Here is an 18,207-nt window from a genome sequence, read left to right on the forward strand (position 1 = left end):
AACAAAAATGAAAGGATATCATTACAACTATACCAGCCCTGCAGGAAATATTAAAGGGGACTCTTTGAGTGGAAGGTAAAGACCAAAAGTGACAAAGACAAAAAAGGATCAGAGAAAATCTCCAGAAACACTGACAAAAGAAGTAATAAAATGGCACCAAATATATATCTACCAATAATTACTCTGAATTTAAATAGAATAAATGCTCCAATCAGAATGGATGATAAAACAAACCAATATATATGCTGCCTATAAGAGACTCATTTTAGAGCTGAAGACACCTTCAGACTGAAAGTGAGGGGATGGAAAACATTTATCACAGGAAAGGATGTCAAAAGAAAGCTGGAGTAGCTTATATTGGGCAAACCAGACATTAAAACAAAGACTGTATTGAACAACGTGGTGAGAGTGGACATCCCTGTCATGTTCTTGACCTTAGAGGAAAAGCTCTCAGTAGAAGGTGATATTCACTCTGGGTCTTTCATATATGGCTTTTATGATGTTGAGGTATGTTCCCTCTATCCTTACATGGCAGAGGGCTTTTATCAAGAAAGGATCCTGTATTTTGTCAAGTGCTTTTTCTGCATCTATTGGATCATATGGTTCTTGTCCTTTCTTTTATTAATGTGGTGTATCATATTGATTTGTGGATGTTGAACCACCCCTGAAGCCCAGAAACAAATCCCACTTGGTCAGGGTGAATAATCTTTTTAATGTACTATTGGATCCTATTAGCTAGTATCTTGGTGAGAATTTCTGCATCCATGTTCATCAGGAATGTTGGTCTGTAATTCTCCTTTTTAGTGGGGTCCTTGTCTGGTTTTTGGGATCAAGGTAATGCTGGGCTCATAGAATGAGTCTGGAAGTTTTCCTTCCATTTCTATTTTTTTGGAACAGTCAGTAGAATATGTATTAACTCTACTTTAAATGTTAGGTAGAATTCCCCTGGGAAGCCATCCAGCCCTGGACTCTTGTTTGTTGGGAGATTTTTGATGACTGACACAATTTCTTTGCCGGTTATGGGTCTGTTCACATTTTCTATTTCTTCCTGTTTCAGTTGTGGTAGTTCATGTTTCTAGGAATTTATCCATTTCTTCCAGATTGCCTAATTTGATGGCATATAATTGCTCATAATATTCTCTTATAATTGCTTGTATCTCTGGGGTGTTGGTTGTGATCTCTCCTCTTTCATTCCTGATTTTTTATTTATTTATTATTTACTTATTTATTTATTTATTTATTATTTGGGTTCTTTCTTTTTTGTTCTTTTTTTTTTTTTTTTTTGAGAAGTCTTGCCTAGGGGTTTATCAATCTTATTAATTCTCGCAAAGATCCAGGCCCTAGTTTCATTGCTCTGTTCTATTGGGTTTTTTAAATTTCTATAGCATTGATTTCTGCTCTAAACTTTATTATTTCTTGTCTTCTGCTGGATTTAGGCTTTATTTGCTGTTCTTTTTCAGCTCCTTAAGTTGCATATTTGAGACTTGCTTCTGGAGGAAGCCCTGTAATTGCACTACCAGGTATTTATCCAAATGATACAAAAATAGTGATTCAAAGGGGCACATGGACTCCAATGTTTATAACAGCAATGTCCACAATAGCCAAAATATTGAAAAAGCCCAGATGTCCATTGCTAGATGAATGGATATAGAAGATGTGGTGTATATATATATACAATGGAATATTACTCAGGCATCATAAAGAATGAAATCTCGCCATTTGCAATGACTTGGATGGAACTAAAAGGTATTATGTTAAGGGAAATAATTAAGTTAGAGAAAGACAAATACTATATGATTTCAATCATATGTGGAATTTAAGAAACAAAACAGATGAACATAGGGGAAGGGAAGGAAAAATAAAATAAGATAAAAACAGAGAGGGAGGCAAACCATAAGAGACTCTTAACTATAGGAAAAAAAACTGAGGGTTGCTGGAGCAGAGGTGAGGGGGTGGGGTAACTAGGTGATGGGCATTAGAAGGGCACTTGATGGAATGAGCACTGGGTGTTATATGCAACTGATGAATCACTAAATTCTACCCCTGAAGCTAATAGTACACTATATGTTAACAAAATTGAATTTAAATAAAAAATTAAAATTAAAACAAAGAAAACAAAAACTGTAACAAAAGATGAAGAAGGTCAGGATATCATAATAAAGGGGTCTATCCAAAAAGAAGATGTAATAATTGTAAATGTTTATGCACCCAAAAGGGAGCACCCAAATATGTAAAACATTTAGTAACAAACATAAAGGAAATAATGGATATTAACAAATTAATCGTAGGAGACTTTAATACCCACCTTACATCAATGGACAAATCACCTACACAGAAAATAAACAAGGCAACAATGGCTTTGAATGACATACTGGACCAGATAGACTTATAAGATATATTCAAAACATTCCATCCCAAAACAGCAGAATACACATTCTTTTCAAATGCACATGGGACATTCTCCAGAATAGATTACATACTAGCTCACAAATCAGGCCTCAACAAGTACAAAAAGATTGAGATCATACCCTGCATCTTTTCTGACCACAATGCTATGAAACTTGAAGTCAATGACAAGAAAAAAATTGGAACGACCACAAATACATGTAGGCTAAGCAACATGGTACTAAACAATGAATGGGTCAATATGGAAATCAAGGGGAAAAAAAACACAAAAAAAGTATGCAATCAATTGAAAATGAAAACACAAAGATCCAAAACCTTTGGAATGCAGCAAAAGCAGTCCCAAGAGGGATGTATATAGCAATACAGGCCTACCTTAAGAAGCAAGAAAAATTTCAATTAAAAATCTAACCTTACATGTAAAGGAGATACAAAAAGAGCAATATATGAAGCCTGAAGCTAGCAGAACAAGGGAAATAATAAAGATTAGTGCAGAAATAATTGATATAGAAACTGAAAAAAAAAACAAACAAACAATAGAACAGACCAATGGAACCAGGAGGTTGTTCCTAGAAAAAATTACTAAAATTTATAAACCTCTAGCCAGGCTTATCAAAAAGAAAAGAGAAAGGACCCCAAAAAATAAGATTACAAATGAGAGAGGACAGATAACAACCAACACCACAGACATACAAACAATAATAAGAGAATATTAGGAAAAACTATATGCCAACAAATTGGATAATTTAAAAATGGATAAATTCCTAGAAATGTATAAGCTACCAAAACTGATACAGGAAGATAGAAAACTTGAAAACCAATAGCCATCAAAGAAATAAAATCATTAATCAAAAATAATCCTACAAACAAAAGTCCCAGGCCAGATGGCTTCCCAGAGGAATTATACCAGACATTTAAAGAAGAGTTATTATCTATTATTTTTAAACTATTCCAAAACATAGAAAAGGAAGGGCAACTTCCAAATTCATTCTATGAGGCCAGCATTACCCTAACACCAAATCCAGATAAAGACTCCGTTAAGAAAGAGAATTACAAACCAATATCCCTGATGAACATGGATGCAAAATTTCTCAATAAAATACTAGCAAACCGAATCCACCAATACATTAAAAGAATCATTCACCATGACCAAGTGAGATTTATTCCTGAGTTGCAAGGGTGGTGCAGTATTTGCAAATCAATCAATGTGATACACCACATTAATAATAGGATAAGAAACATGATCATCTGAATAGATGCATAAAATGCATTTGACAAAGTTCAACATCCATTCATTATAAAAACCCTCATCAAAGTAGGTTTAGAGGAAACATACCTGAACATAATAAAGGTCATCTATTTAAAGCCCACAGCTAACATCATAGTCAATGGGGAAAAACTGAGAGCTTTTCCTCTATGGTCAGGAACAAAACAGGGATGTCCACTCTCACCACTGTTATTTACCATAGTATGGGAAGTTCCATCCACAGCAATCTGACAACAAAAAGAAATAAAGGGCATCTCAATTGGCAATGAAGATGTAAATTTCACTATTTGCAGATGAGGTAATACTCTATATAGAAAACCCAGAAGACTCCACCAAAAAACTGATAGAAATGAGGAGCTAAAATGGTGGCATTAGGAGGACCCTAGGCTTGCTTCATCTCTTGAAGACAGCTAGATAAATATCAAATCATTTTGAATACCCAAGAGATTGATGAGGACTGACAGAACAAACTGCACAACTAGCAGGAGAGTGGAGGCCACATCGTAGAGGGTAGGAGGTGCAGCGATGTGATTTGGGAGATAAAAGGATCCTATGTGCTGTGGAGGTGAGGGAGCCCTGCTCACAGAGAGAGGTAAGGGTTGGGGGAGCACACAGGGGATTGCACACGAAAAACACTTCCCCCAAAGCCATTGACTGGGAAAACCAGAGAAGCTGATTTTCATGAGGTTTTACAACCAGCAGGGCTCAAAGATGAGTTTTAGTGGTCCACAGCATAGCCAGTGGATGTTGCAGTGCTCCTGTGGAAAAGGAGGGCAGATAACCCAGTAGCAGAGGGCATGATCCGAAGATCCCCTGGGATGCACTGGGAGGGACAGTTCCCCCTTTCTGGACCACATCTGTAAGAGGTGGCATTGCATCTCTGGGGACAAAAGGGTCTGTGGGTGCCATTACCCTGTCCTGCCACTCAGCATAGGTGCAGAGACATCTGCTTAGGGCAGCTAACCTGGACACAGCTCTTTGTTGCACTTTATTCCAAAATCCACGCCCCTACACTTTGTTGTGACTGCCCTTCTGGGACAAACCTGCATCAGGCTGAGAGCAGCAAGACCATCACCTAGAGTAGGAGTGCCAGTCCCCACTATACTAGGTCACTAAAGTTTGTTGTTTTAAAACAGCCATTTTGCCTGGAATAGAACACAGGTACACTGTGCTGCCAGGTGGGCAGACAGCCCAGACACAGCAGAAAGGGTGAATGCAGGGATATGAAGGATGCCTGGAACACACAAGAGGAGACTGTTTGCTCTTCTGAGAAGGCTAACCAGACAGCAATGGGTGCAAACTCCCATCTCCAGGACTAGGGAGGGCTGGAGCCATTTCTCTACCCTGCCCCTCAGGATGAACTAACTTCAGTAAGCAGAACAGCACCAACAGTGATGACCTATAATGCTTACACCAAACCCTGCACCCCTGTGCTCTGTAGGCACTGCTTTTCTAGGGAAAATGTATCTCAGAACCAGAGCAGCAGGCCCCTCCCCCAGAAGACCAGCACAACCCCAGTCCACCCCACAGACACCTTGTCTACTGACCATAGTTCTGCAAAGCTTCAGCTGTAATAGAAATAGCACTGGGCCTCTTATAACAAGCAGACCAGAGCACACCTAGTTAAAACTCACCATACTCTGGCCATGTCCAAACCCTCCCCACTGCAGGCAAGGAGAAACTCTGCAGAGCACTGACCTGAGGGAAAGAGCAACCAAAACACAGCAGCAGAGTGCACACGGCATACAACAGAGATACTTCCTGAAGCACAAGGCCTTAGCAGTATATGACCTCTTCTTTCTAAAGCCATTAATCTCAGGAGCAGAAACCATGACAGGATTTTCTAACAAACAAAATAGAGAGACCTAGACAAAATGCCATGATGGAGGCATTCATCCCAAAAGAAAGAACAAGAAAAGGTCACAGCAAGGATTCTACACGAAACAGATATAAGTAATATGACTGATCCAGAATTTACAGCAATCATAAGGATACTAGCTGGGCTTAAGGAAAGCATAAAAGACATGAAGGAGTCCCTTACTGCAGAGATAAAAGACCTAAAAACTAGTCAGGCCAAAATAAAAAATCCTATAACCAAGATATGAAACTGACTGGATGTAATGATCACAAGGATGGAAGAAGAAGAGGAAGAATAAGTGATATAGAAGACAAAATTATGGAAAATAACAAAGATGAAAAGAAGAGGGAAAAAATATTGGTTCACAAATGTAGAGTTAGGGAACTCAGTGACTCCATAAAGCAAAGTAACACTAGTACCATAGGAGTCCCAGAAGAAGAGAGGGAAAAAGTGGCAGAAGGTTTATTTAAGCAAATTATAGCTGAAAACTTCCCCTAATCTGGGGAAAAACAGATAACCAATCTAGGAAGTAGAGTGAACTTCCATCAAAATCAACAAAAGCTAGACATCACCAAAAGATCATAATTAAATTTGAAAAATATAGAGATAAAAAAATTTTAACGGCACCAAGACAAAGCAAATCTTCAACTTAAAGGGAAGACAAATTTAGCTTAGCAGCAGACCTCTCCATAAAAACTTGGGAGGTCAGAAGGGAGTAGAATGATATATTCAATGTGCTGAATGGGAAAAATATGCAGCCAAGAATACTCTATCCAGCAAGGCTGTCATTCAGGGGAGATAGAAGGAGAAAGAGTTTCCCAGAAAAACAGACACTAAAGGAGTTCCTGACCACTAAACCAGACCTGCAAGAAATATTTTGAAGGGGACTCTTTGAGTGGGAAAGAAAGATCAACAGCTAAAAGGACTAGAGAGGAACAGAGAAAAACTTCAAAAACAATAACAAAACAAGTAATAAAATGAACTAAATTCATAACTGTCAATTTCTCTGAATGTGAATGGACTAAATGCTCCAATCAAAAGACAGGGTGTGAAAAGGGATAAAAAATAAAAAACAAGACCCATCTAATTCTGCCTACAACAGAAGAAAGAAAAATCTAGGAATCAATCCCATTTACAATTGCACCCAAAACCATAAATACCTAGGAATAAACATAACCAAAGACGTAAAGGATCTGTATTCTGAAAACTATAGAACACTCATGAAAGAAATGGAGGTGGCTCAGTTGGTTGAGCGGCTGCCTTCGGCTCAGGTCATGATCCTGGACTCCCTGGATCGAGTCCCGCATCAGGCTCCCTGCTCGGCAGGGAGTCTGCTTCTCCCTCTGACTCTAACCCCTCTCATGTGCTCTCTCTCATTCTCTCTCTCAAATAAATAAATAAAATCTTTAAAAAAAAAAAAAAAGAAAGAAAGAAAGAAATGGAGGAAGACACAAAAAAAATGGAAAAACATTCCATGCTCATGGATTGGAAGAGCAAATATTGTTAAAATGTCTATGCTACCCAGAGCAATCTACACTTCCAATGCAATCCCTATCAAAATACCATCAACATTTTTCACAGAACTGGAACAAATAATCCTAAAATTTGTATGGAACCAGAAAAGGCCCCAAATAGCCAAAGGAAGGTTGAAAAAGAAAACCAAAGCTGGTTTATCACAATTCCAGCCTTCAAGCTCTATTACAAAGCTGTAATCATCAAGACAGTATGGTACTGGCACAAAAACAGACACATAGATCAACTGAACAGAATAGAGAACCCAGAAATGGACCCTCAACTCCATGGTCAACTAATCTTCAACAAAGCAGGAAAGAACATCCAGTGGAAAAAAGTCTCTTCAACAAATGGTGTTGGGAAAATTGGACAGCCACATGCAGAAGGATGAAACTGGACCATTTCCTTACACCATATACAAAAATAAACTCGAAATGGATGAAAGATCTAAATATAAGACAGGAATCCATCAAAATCCTGTAAGAGAACACAGGCAGCAACCTCTTTGCCCTCAGCCACAGCAACTTTTTGCTAGACACGTCTCCAGAGACAAGGGAAACAAAAGCAAAAATGAACTACTGCGACTTCATCAAGATAAAAAGCTTTTGCACAGCAAAGGAAATAATCGACAAAACTACAAGGCAACCTACAGAATGGGAGAAGATATTTGCAAATGTCTTATCAGATAAAGGGCTAGTATCCAAAATCTATAAAGAACTTATCAAAGTCAACACCCAAAGGAAAATAATCCAATCAAGAAATGGGCAGAAGGCATGAACAGACATTTCTCCAAAGAAGACACAAATGGCCAACAGACACATGAAAAAATGCTCCACATCACTTGGCATCAGGGAAATACAAATCAAAACCACAATGGGATACCACCTCATACAGTCAGAATGGCTAAAATTAACAACTCAGGAAACGATAGATATTGGTGAGGATGCAGAAAAAGGGGAACCCTCTTACACTGTTGGTGTGAATGCAAGCTGGTACACCCACTCTGGAAAACAGTATGGAGGTTTCACAAGAAGTTAAAATAGAGCTACCCTATGATCCAGCAATTGCACTACTAGATATTTATCCAAAGGATACAAACATAGTGATTTGAGGGGGCAAGTGCACCCCAATGTTTATAGCAGCAATGTCCACAATAGCCAAACTATGGAAAGAGCCCAGATGTCCATTGACAGATGAATGGATAAAGAAGAGGTGGTATATATACCAATGGAATATTACTCAGCCATCAAAAAAGAATGAAATCTTGCCATTTGCAATGACGTGGATGGAACTAGAGGGTACTATGATAAGGGAAATAAGTCAATTAGAGAAAGACAAATACCATATGATTTCACTCATATGTGGAATTTAAGAAACAAAACAGATGAACATAGGGGAAGGGAAGGAAAAATAAAATAAGATGAAACCAGAGAGGGAGACAAGCCATAAAAAACTCTTAACTATAGGAAACAAATGGAGGATTGCTGGAGGAAAGGTGGGTGGAGGGATGGGGTAACTGAGTGATGGGCATCACAGAGGGCACTTGATATAATGAGCACTGGGTGTTATATGCAACTGATGAATCACTTAACTCTAACTCTGAAAGTAATAATACACTATGTGTTAACTAATTGATTTTAAATAAAATAAATAATAAAAAAATAAATGCTGCCTAAAAGAGACTCATTTTAGACCTAAAGACACCTGCAGACTGAAAGTGAGGGGATGGAGAAATATTTACCACACAAACAGCAGTCAAGAGAAAGCCAGGGTAGCAATACTTCTATCAGACAAACTATATTTTAAACCAAAGACTATAACAAAAGATGAGGAAGGGCACTATATCATAATGAAGGGGTCTATCCAACAAGAAGATCTAACAATTGTCAATATTTTTGTACCCAAAATTGGAGCACCCAAATATATAAAATACTTCATATCAAACATAAAGGAATGCATTGATAATAATACAATAATCATAGGGGAATTTAACACCCCACTTACATCAATGGACAAATCATCTAATCAGAAAATCAACAAGGAAACAATGGCTTTGAATGACACACTGGAGCAGATGGACTTAACAGATATATTCACCACATTTCATCCTAAAGCAACAGAATATGCATAACTTGTTAAGTGTACATGGGACATTCTCCAGAAAAGATCACCTAGGTCTCAAAGCAGGCCCCAACAAGTACAAAAAGACTGAGATCATACCATGCATATTTTCTAACCACAACATTATGAAAATCGAAGGCAACCTCAAGAAAAAATTTGGAAAGACTAAATACATGGAACTTAAAGAACATACAACTAAAGAATGAATAGGTCAACCAAGAAATCAAAGAGGAGTTTAAAAATATACATTGCAACAAATAAAAATGAAAACACGCCAGTCCAAAACCTTTGGGATGCAGCAAAAGCAGACCTAAAAGGGAAGTATATAGCAATACAGGCCTAACTCCCGAAGCAAGAAAAATCTGAAATAAGCAACCTAACCTTACACCCAAAGGAGATAGAAAAAGAACAACAAATGAAGCCTAAAGCCACCAGAAGAAGGGAACTAATAAAGATCAGAGCAGAAATAACTGATATAGAAACAAACAAACAAACAAAAAGAGCAGATCAATGAAACCAAGAGCTGATTCTTCAAAAGAATTAATGAAATTGATAAACCCCTAGCCAGAGTTATCAAAAAAGAAAAATGAAAGGACCCAAATAAATAAACTCACAAATGAGACAGGAGAAATCACAACCAACACCACAGAAATACAAACAATTATAAGAGAATATTATGAAAAACCATATGCCCGGGGCACCTGGGTGGCCCAGCTGGTTAAGCATCTGCCTTTGGCTCAGGTCATGATCCCAGGTTCATGGGATCAAGCCCCGCAGGGAGCCTGCTTCTCTCTCTCCCTCTGCCACTCCCCCTACTTGTGTTCTCTCGCCCTCTCTTGGGTGAATAAATAAAAGTCTTTAAAAGAGCTAAGAGATCAGAGGGAGAGGGAGAAGCAGACTCATCGCTGAGAAGGGAGCCTGATTCGGGGCTTGATCGCAGGACCCTGAGACCATGACCTGAGCTGAAGGCAGATGCTTAACTGTCTGAGCCACCCAGGCACCCCCAAAAATAAAATCTTTAAAAAAAACCCCATATGCCAACAAGTTGGACAACCTGGAAGAAATGGATAAATTCCTAGAAATATATAAACTACCAAAACTGAAACAGGAACAAATAGAAAACTTGAAAAGTCCAATAACCAGCAAAGAATTGAATCAGTAATCAAAAAATCTACCAACAGACAAAATTCCAGGGCCAGATGGCTTCACAGGGAAGTTCTACCAGACATTTAAAGAAGACTTTTATACCTATTCATCTTGCACTATTCCAAAAATAGAAATGGAAGGAAAACTTCCAAACACATTCTATGAGGCCAGTATTACCCTGATTCAAAAACCAAAGACTCCACTGAAAAAAGAACTACAGGCCAATATCCCTGATGAACATGAACAAAAAGATTCTCAACAAAATACTAGCAACTAGAATACAGGATTCGAGTTCTTCCAATCCATGAGCATGGAATGTCTTTCTATTTCTTGGTGTCAACTTCAATTTCTTTCATCAGTGTTTTATAGTTTCAGAGCACAGATCTTTTACCTCTGTGATAAGGTTTATTCCTAGGTATCTTATGGGATACCCAGGAACACATTACACGCAATCATTCCCCACAATCAGGTGGGATTTATTCCAGGGTTGCAAGGGTGGTTCAATATTTGCAAATCAATAAACATGGTACACCACATTAAAAAAAGAAAGGATAGGAAACATTTCATCCTCTCAACAGATGCAGAAAAAGCATTCGACCAAATACAACATCCATTCTTAATGGAAACCCTCACCAAAGTAGAAGGAACATAACTCTACATCATAAAGGCCATACATGAAAAACCCACAGCTAATATCCTCCTCAATAGGGAAAAGCTGAGAGATTTTCCTCTATGGTCAGAAATAAGACAGGGATGTCCACTTTCACCACTATTACTTAACATAGTACTGAATGTCCTAGCCTTAACAATCAGATAACAAAAAGGAATAAAAGGCATCCAAATTGGCAAGGAAGGATTAAAACTTTCACTGTTTGCAGACATGATACGCTATGTAGAAAACCTAAAAGACCCCACCAAGAAATTGCTAGAACTGATACATGAATTCAGTCAAGTGGCAGAATACAAAATCCATGTGCAGAAATCTGTTGCAATTCTATACACCAATAATGAAGCAGCAGAAAGAGAAATCAAGGAATCGATCCCTTTTACAACTGCACCAAAACCCATAAGATACCTAGGAATAAACCTAATCAAAGAGGTAAAAGATCTGTACTCTGAAAACTAAAACACTGATGAAAGAAATTGAAGATGACACAGAGAAATAGACATTCCATGCTCATGGATTGGAAGAACAAATACTGTTAAAATCTCTATATTACCCAAAGAAATCTACACATTTAAAGCAATCCCTATCAAAATCACCAGCATTTTTCACAGAGCTAGAACACACAATCCTAAAAGTTCTATGGAATCTCAAGAGGCCCCAAATAGCCAAAGGAATCTTGAAAAAGAAATGCAAATCTAGAGGCAACACAGTTCCAGACTTCAAGTTATATTACAAAGGTATAATGATCAAAACAGAATGGTACTGGCACAAAAATAGACACATAGATCAATAGAACACAATAGAAAACCGAGAAATGAACCCACAACTATATGGTCAACTAATCTTTGACAAAGCAGGAAAGAATATCCAATGGGAAAAATAATATCTCTTCAGCAACTAGTGGTTTTTGATTTGTAGTTACTATTAGTTTTGTATATAACGTCTTCTGTATATAGCAATCTATATTAAGTTGATGGTCACTTAAGTTTGAACCCATCTTTACTTCTTCCTCCCCATACACATTTTAGGTATAGGGTGTCATATTTTACATCCCTTCATTTTGTGAATGCCCTGACTGAATTTTTATAGAAATATTTATTTTTACTGCTTGTTTCCTACTTTTCATACTGCCACTTTTGGTCTTTCCTTTCCACTCAAGTGTTCCCTTTAATATTTCTTTTAGGGCTGGTTTACTGGTCATGAACTCTTTCAGCTTTTGTTTGTCTGGGAAACTCTATTTCTCATTTTGATCTGAATGATAGTCTTGTTGGATAGAGTATTCTTGACTGCAGATTTTTCCCTTTCAGAACTTTGTATCGTGTCACTCTCTTTTGGCTTGCAAAGTTTCTGCTGAAAAAGCTGCTTATAACCTTATTATGGGGTTTCCCTTGTATGTAGCTGTCTTCTTTTCTCTTGCTGCTTTTAAAATTTTTGCTTTATCACTACTTTTTGCCATTTTGATTACTATGTGTCTTGGTGTGGACCTCCTTTGGTTGACTTTGTTGGGGGATCTCTGTGTCTTCTGGATCTGGGTATCTGTTTCCTTCACTAGATTAGGGATGTTTTAAGCTACTGTTTCTTCAAATAAATTTTCTTCCCCCTTTTTCTCTCTTCTCCCTCTGGGATCCCCATAATACAAATGTCATTATGCTTGATGCAGTCACCACATTCCCTAAGTCTATTCTCATTTTGCATAATTCATTTTTCTGTCATTTGTTCAGCTTTATTACTTTGCATTACTCTGGAATCTAGTTCATTAATTCATTTTGCTTCTTCCAGCCTCCTATTTATTCCATCAACTGTATTTTTAATTTCATTTATTCTGTTCTTCATCTCTCATAATTCTTTTTTATGTTTTCTACCTCTTTCTTAAGGTGTCACTGATTTCCTTCACTCTTTTCTCAAACGCAGTGAATACCTGTATGACCATCACTTTAAATTCTCTATCAGGCATTTTATTTGTATCTTCTTCACTTAAGTCTTTTGCTGTGGTTTTGTCCTGTCCTTTCATTTGTGATATATTCTTCAGTCTCCTCATTTTACCTAACTCTCTATTTGTGTTAGGAAAGTCAACTATGTCTCTTGCTCTTGAAAGTAGTGGGCCAGACATACACTTTTAACTAGGTAACTCCAGCAGGAGGTGGAGCTCCACAAAGATTGCACAGCTGACAGGCACTTCACAAAGTGTGCACATTTGGACAGGGGCACATTTTCACAAGCTGCAGTAATTGTCCTCTCCCACAGGCGACGTGCAGCCACCCTGTAGGCCCAAGCCAGCCTGGGCTTCTTGGCAAAGCATGTGCAGGCAAGGGATGTACTTTTTTTATTGTCTTTTTTTTATTATTAGTTTCAGAGGTAGAATTTAGTGATTCATCAGTTGCATATAACACCCAGTGGTCATTACATCAAGTGCCTTCCACAATGCCCATCACCTAATTATCCCTTCCCCCCACCCGCCTCCCCTCCAGCAACCCTCAATTTTGTTTCCTAGAGTTTAGTGTCTCTTATGGTTTGCCTCCCTCTCTGTTTTCCTCTTATCTTATTTTTCCTTCCCTTCAAGGGGTGCACTTTTAACAAGGTGTGCTCCTTCTCCACAGGAGTTCAGGAGAAGCAGTGTTTTTAAATTTTGCATGGGTCTTCTTGGGGAGGGTATCCAAAGCACTGGGACTGAGGTAGGTCTGGCTGAAGGGGCCAGAGCATAGTGTAAGTGAGTTGGGTAATAAGTGCTGGTGCTGCACTTGTTCCCGCAGGCAGCTGTGTGTTTATAGTGTCGGGCGGGGGAGAGAGATGACATCTGCCAGCTCCTTTGCTCCTGGTGAAGTCCCTGAGCAAACTCAAATTAGTAACTACCTCTCCCTCCCATAAGCCCCAGGTACCTTTCAAACTGCTGCTTCCAAGCTGTATTTCCACATGCTCTTTGCTGTGCTATTTCTTTAGTGGCAAGGGCTCCATTTCCTAGAGTCGTCTAGGCTCTCTCACAAGCAAGCCCACTGATTTTTTAAATTTCAGGCTTTAAGTCCCACTAGTTATAAGCACTCGTGAAATCCCACCCCTCTGATTTTCAGAGTCAAATGCTATGGGGCTTTCTCTTCCTTTTGTAGGCTCCTCACTGTACTAGTCTGTTTCTCACCCTTCTCTGTGCCCACAGCTCCCTCCTTCTGGTGGTCAGACACACGGGGTTTAGGTTCCCACCAAGTCCTCATCCTTCCTACCCTCTTTGATGTGGCCTCTTCTCTACATTTAGTTGTGGAGTTTGTTGGACCAGACTTTGGGGTACTTTTCTGGGTTGTTTGCTCTGATGCAGATGTCATCTAGTTGCATCCATGGGATGACATGAGTTTATGGTCCTCCTACTCTGCCATCTTCCCTGGAAGTCCAATCAAAATAGACTTTAAACAAAACATTTTAAGAGAGATGAACAGGTATATATTTTATAATACTCAAAGATGAAATTCTAAAATTGTTGCCCATAAGATCAGGACCAAAACGAAGATGCCTGCTTTCAGCACTTTTTTCAGTATTATAATGGAACTTCTAGTCACAGCAATTAGGCAAAAAAGGAATAAAATTCATTCAAATTGGAAAAGAACTAAAACTATCTCTATATGCATATAACATGATCTTATATGTAGAAAATCCTGAAGAAGACAGACACACACACAAAAACATTTAGAGCTAATAAACAAGTTCTGCAAAGTTGCAAGATATAAGATCAACACAGAAAATCACTCTTATACCCATACTGTAGCAATGAACAATCTGAAAGGAAATTAATAAAACAATTTCATTTACAATAGCATCAAAATAAGTAAAAGACTTAGGGATAAATTTAATGAAGGAGGACGAGACTTGTATACAGAAATCTACAAAACATTGCTGGAAGAAATTAAACACAAATAAATGGAAGGACATCTCATGCTAATGGGTTGGAAGATAATTTTGTTAAGATGTCAATATTACTCAAAGTGACCTGCGGATTCAATGCAATTCCTCTAAAAATCCCAGTGGCCCATTTTACAGAAATGGAAGCTTATCCTAAAATCCATAAGGAATTGTAAGAGACCCCAAGTAGCCAAAACAATCCTGATAAAGCACAAAGTAGAAGAATTCCCACTTCCTGATATCAAAACTTACCGCAAATCTACAGTAATCAAAACTAGCATAACGATAAACATATACAACAATAAAACAGAATTGAGAGTCCATAAATATACTCTTATATTTATGGTCAATGGATTCTTGACAAGGGTACCAAGACAATTCAATGGGGAATAAAGCCCTTTTTATAAATGGCACTGGGACAACTGGATAACCACATGCAAAGGAATAAATTTGAATTCTTTCCTTACATCAAACATGAAAATAAACTGAAAATGGATTACATATTGTATGATTACATTTATGTCAAATGTTCAGAATAGGTATATCCATTGAAACAGAAGATAAATTAGTGGTTGCCAGGGACTGGAGGGAGGCAGAATGAAGAGTGACTACTAATGAATACAGGTTTCTTATTGGGTTAATAAAAAATTCTTGAATTAGATAGTGGTGGTTGGTCAATTCTGTGAATGTATTAAAAATGACTTAAATATTTTAAAGGGTTACTTCTATTGTATGTGAATTATGACATAATAAAAAAGTGATGAGAGACAAAGCATGAAACCTTTACATACTTCAGTGAACATGTGCTTACATTCAACATGAGGGCAACCAAAGAATGGTCCCCACTGAATAGTCTCCTTGACTTTTGTAGGGAAGTAAGGGTATGGAGGATACTGTAAAGCTATTCAATCCTTTCACACATCACCCCAACATTTTTTTCCTGCTTGATGAAGTGGTTTTAGGACCAGGACTACAACAGTGCCTGTCAGAACCAGGGATGATCCCTAAGCAAGAAACTAATTATACCTTTAAATCTTTATGCCAGAATTTCTAAGGGCCTTTGGGGATGGATTATACTTTCACCCCATCTTGCAAAATTGGAATTGACAATGACTGCAGCTGTATTGCCTAGTGACCCAGATAGCCTACTAGTTACCTGTGTAACCCTATTCCATACAGAGGTGAATGGACTGAAAGGAAACCACTTGCTAGACTCTTACTGCTGTTGCCAGAAATCTGAACCAGCACTGTCACCGAATCTGACACTCCTTCTAAAGATGGAAAGGTTTGGGTTAAAACCAGTGACAAGTACAAAGAAGGAAAAATAGTAGCTGAAGGTAAAAGAATAAATGGCTTATGTAACAAAGGACATCCCATATTACATTGTTTCCTCGAGGGGTTCAAAAGAAGAGAAAAATACTATCTCATCATAATTATACAAGATATCCAAGAGGGTGACACTGTTATGTTTGCCCAGACCACCCCCACTTTTGGATTTTGACAAGGTTGAATGGAAGCTTGCAAAGCTAAGTGGTATTATTACTCTAGGAGACATTCTGGTCATATGCTATAATGAACAGGATCAACTGCTGATGACTGAATAAATCTTTAACAATGTGCCAGTACATTTTGCTTCTTAAATTTCAGGTTATATCTACTATAAAGGATATCAGTTAGGAAGATACTTCCAGGAATTACTCTGCTGAACCATCAAACCATACAACTCCTGGCAGACTGATCACTGTGTAAAACTATAAACTTTGATCACCAAATACTTAGAAAGGTTCTGGGCTATTATGGTCAAAATATAGCAGCTGCATGCCTATGATGCCAAAGTGCGCTGTGTATAAATACTTAATACCCTTGTTTTTGTGGGTATAAAGCTAGTAAATAAAAGCTAGTTTCTGATAGGAATAAGGTAGCAGGCATTATATGGTGGGCTTAAATCCCCATGGGAAATGGCCCCACTTTGAGACAAGGAAGGCTAGGGGAGGCCTTCATGGCATACTGAGAATAAATAACACCTAGGCGTGACTACCCATATAATCTCAGCATGTGGGACCCAACATTTTAGGGAACAAAACATGTATTCTTTTTTTAAAAAAGATTTATTTATTGGGGCGCCTGGGTGGCTCAGTCGGTTAAATGTCTGCCTTCGGCTCAGGTCATGATCACAGGGTCCTGGGATCGAGCCCCGCATTGGGCTCCCTGCTCAGCGGGAAGCCTGCTTCTCTCTCCCACTCCCCCTGCTTGCTCGCTCTCTCTCTCTCCAATTAAATAAATAAAATATTAAAAAAAAAAAGAATAGCTTTAAAAAAATAAATAAAAAAATAAAAAGATTTATTTATTTATAAAAGAGGGGGAAGAGAGAGCACATGCCAGCACATGGGGGCGGGGGGGCAGAGGGGAGGGAGAGAGAAACTCAAGCAGACTCTGCACTGAGCATGGATATACCAATGTATGTTAACACCACTCTCTCAATAACTGATAGAACAAACACACAGAAATATCGTAAAGAAAGAGAAATCTTGAACAACACTATCAACTAACTTAACTTAATTGACATTTCTATAGAACACTCAATAACAATAGGATACACACACTTTCCAAGCACACAGGGAAGATTTACCAAGAGACTATATTCTGGGCCATAAAACAAATCTCAATAACTTTAAAAGGATTCAAATTGTATGAAGCATAGTCTCTGAATTAAATTAGGAATCAGTAATTAAAAAGAATCTAGAAAATACTATAAACTTGGAAATTAAATAACACACTTCTAAATAACCCTAGATCAAAGGAAAAATCAAAACAGAAATGAAAGTGTTTTGCCCGAAATGAAAATGAAAACACAACATACCAAGATTTGTGGGGTACAGCTAAATCAGTATTTCTAAGGATATTTATATCATGAAATTCTTGTATTATAAAAGAAGAAGTACCTAATATCAAAGTGTGGCCACCAGACCAGCAACACCAGCATTACCTGGGAACTTAGAAACTCAAGTCCTCAGTCCCTACTCCAGACCTACCAAATCAGAAATTCTAGTGGTGAGGTCCAGGTGACTTTGATGCACATTCAACTTTTGAGAAACACCGCTGTATACTATTTGAGTGTCGTTTTTATGGTGTTAGGGTTTCTTTCTTCAATAAGGAATCTACAAAGTTTAAATTGCTCTGAAATTCATGTCATTAAAAATAATCTTGTTTTGACTGGCGGAGCAAGATGGCGGAGGAGTAGGAGACCTGGATTTCGTCTCCTCTCAGGAATTCAGCTGGATAGGGATCAAACCATTCTGAACACCTACAAACTCAACAGGAGATTGAAGAAAAGAAGAGCAACAACTCTCT

At 38.1% G+C, this 18,207-nt stretch overlaps 1 long non-coding RNA gene across 1 annotated transcript in view; it reads right to left on the reverse strand.

The window, feature by feature from the left end:
* LOC145717825 (uncharacterized) overlaps positions 1-17,119 on the reverse strand; it is a 24,540-nt gene extending 7,421 nt beyond the window's left edge. Inside the window, exon 1 of the long non-coding RNA XR_014141274.1 lies at positions 3,740-17,119. This is a non-coding gene — a long non-coding RNA (uncharacterized LOC145717825). The remainder of the gene's footprint in view (positions 1-3,739) is intronic.
* Between the last annotated feature and the right edge of the window lie 1,088 nt (positions 17,120-18,207).

The sequence above is a fragment of the Leptonychotes weddellii genome, chromosome X (assembly GCF_054177405.1).
Source record: "Leptonychotes weddellii isolate Sample4059 chromosome X, ASM5417740v2, whole genome shotgun sequence".
Lineage (NCBI taxonomy): Eukaryota > Metazoa > Chordata > Mammalia > Carnivora > Phocidae > Leptonychotes > Leptonychotes weddellii.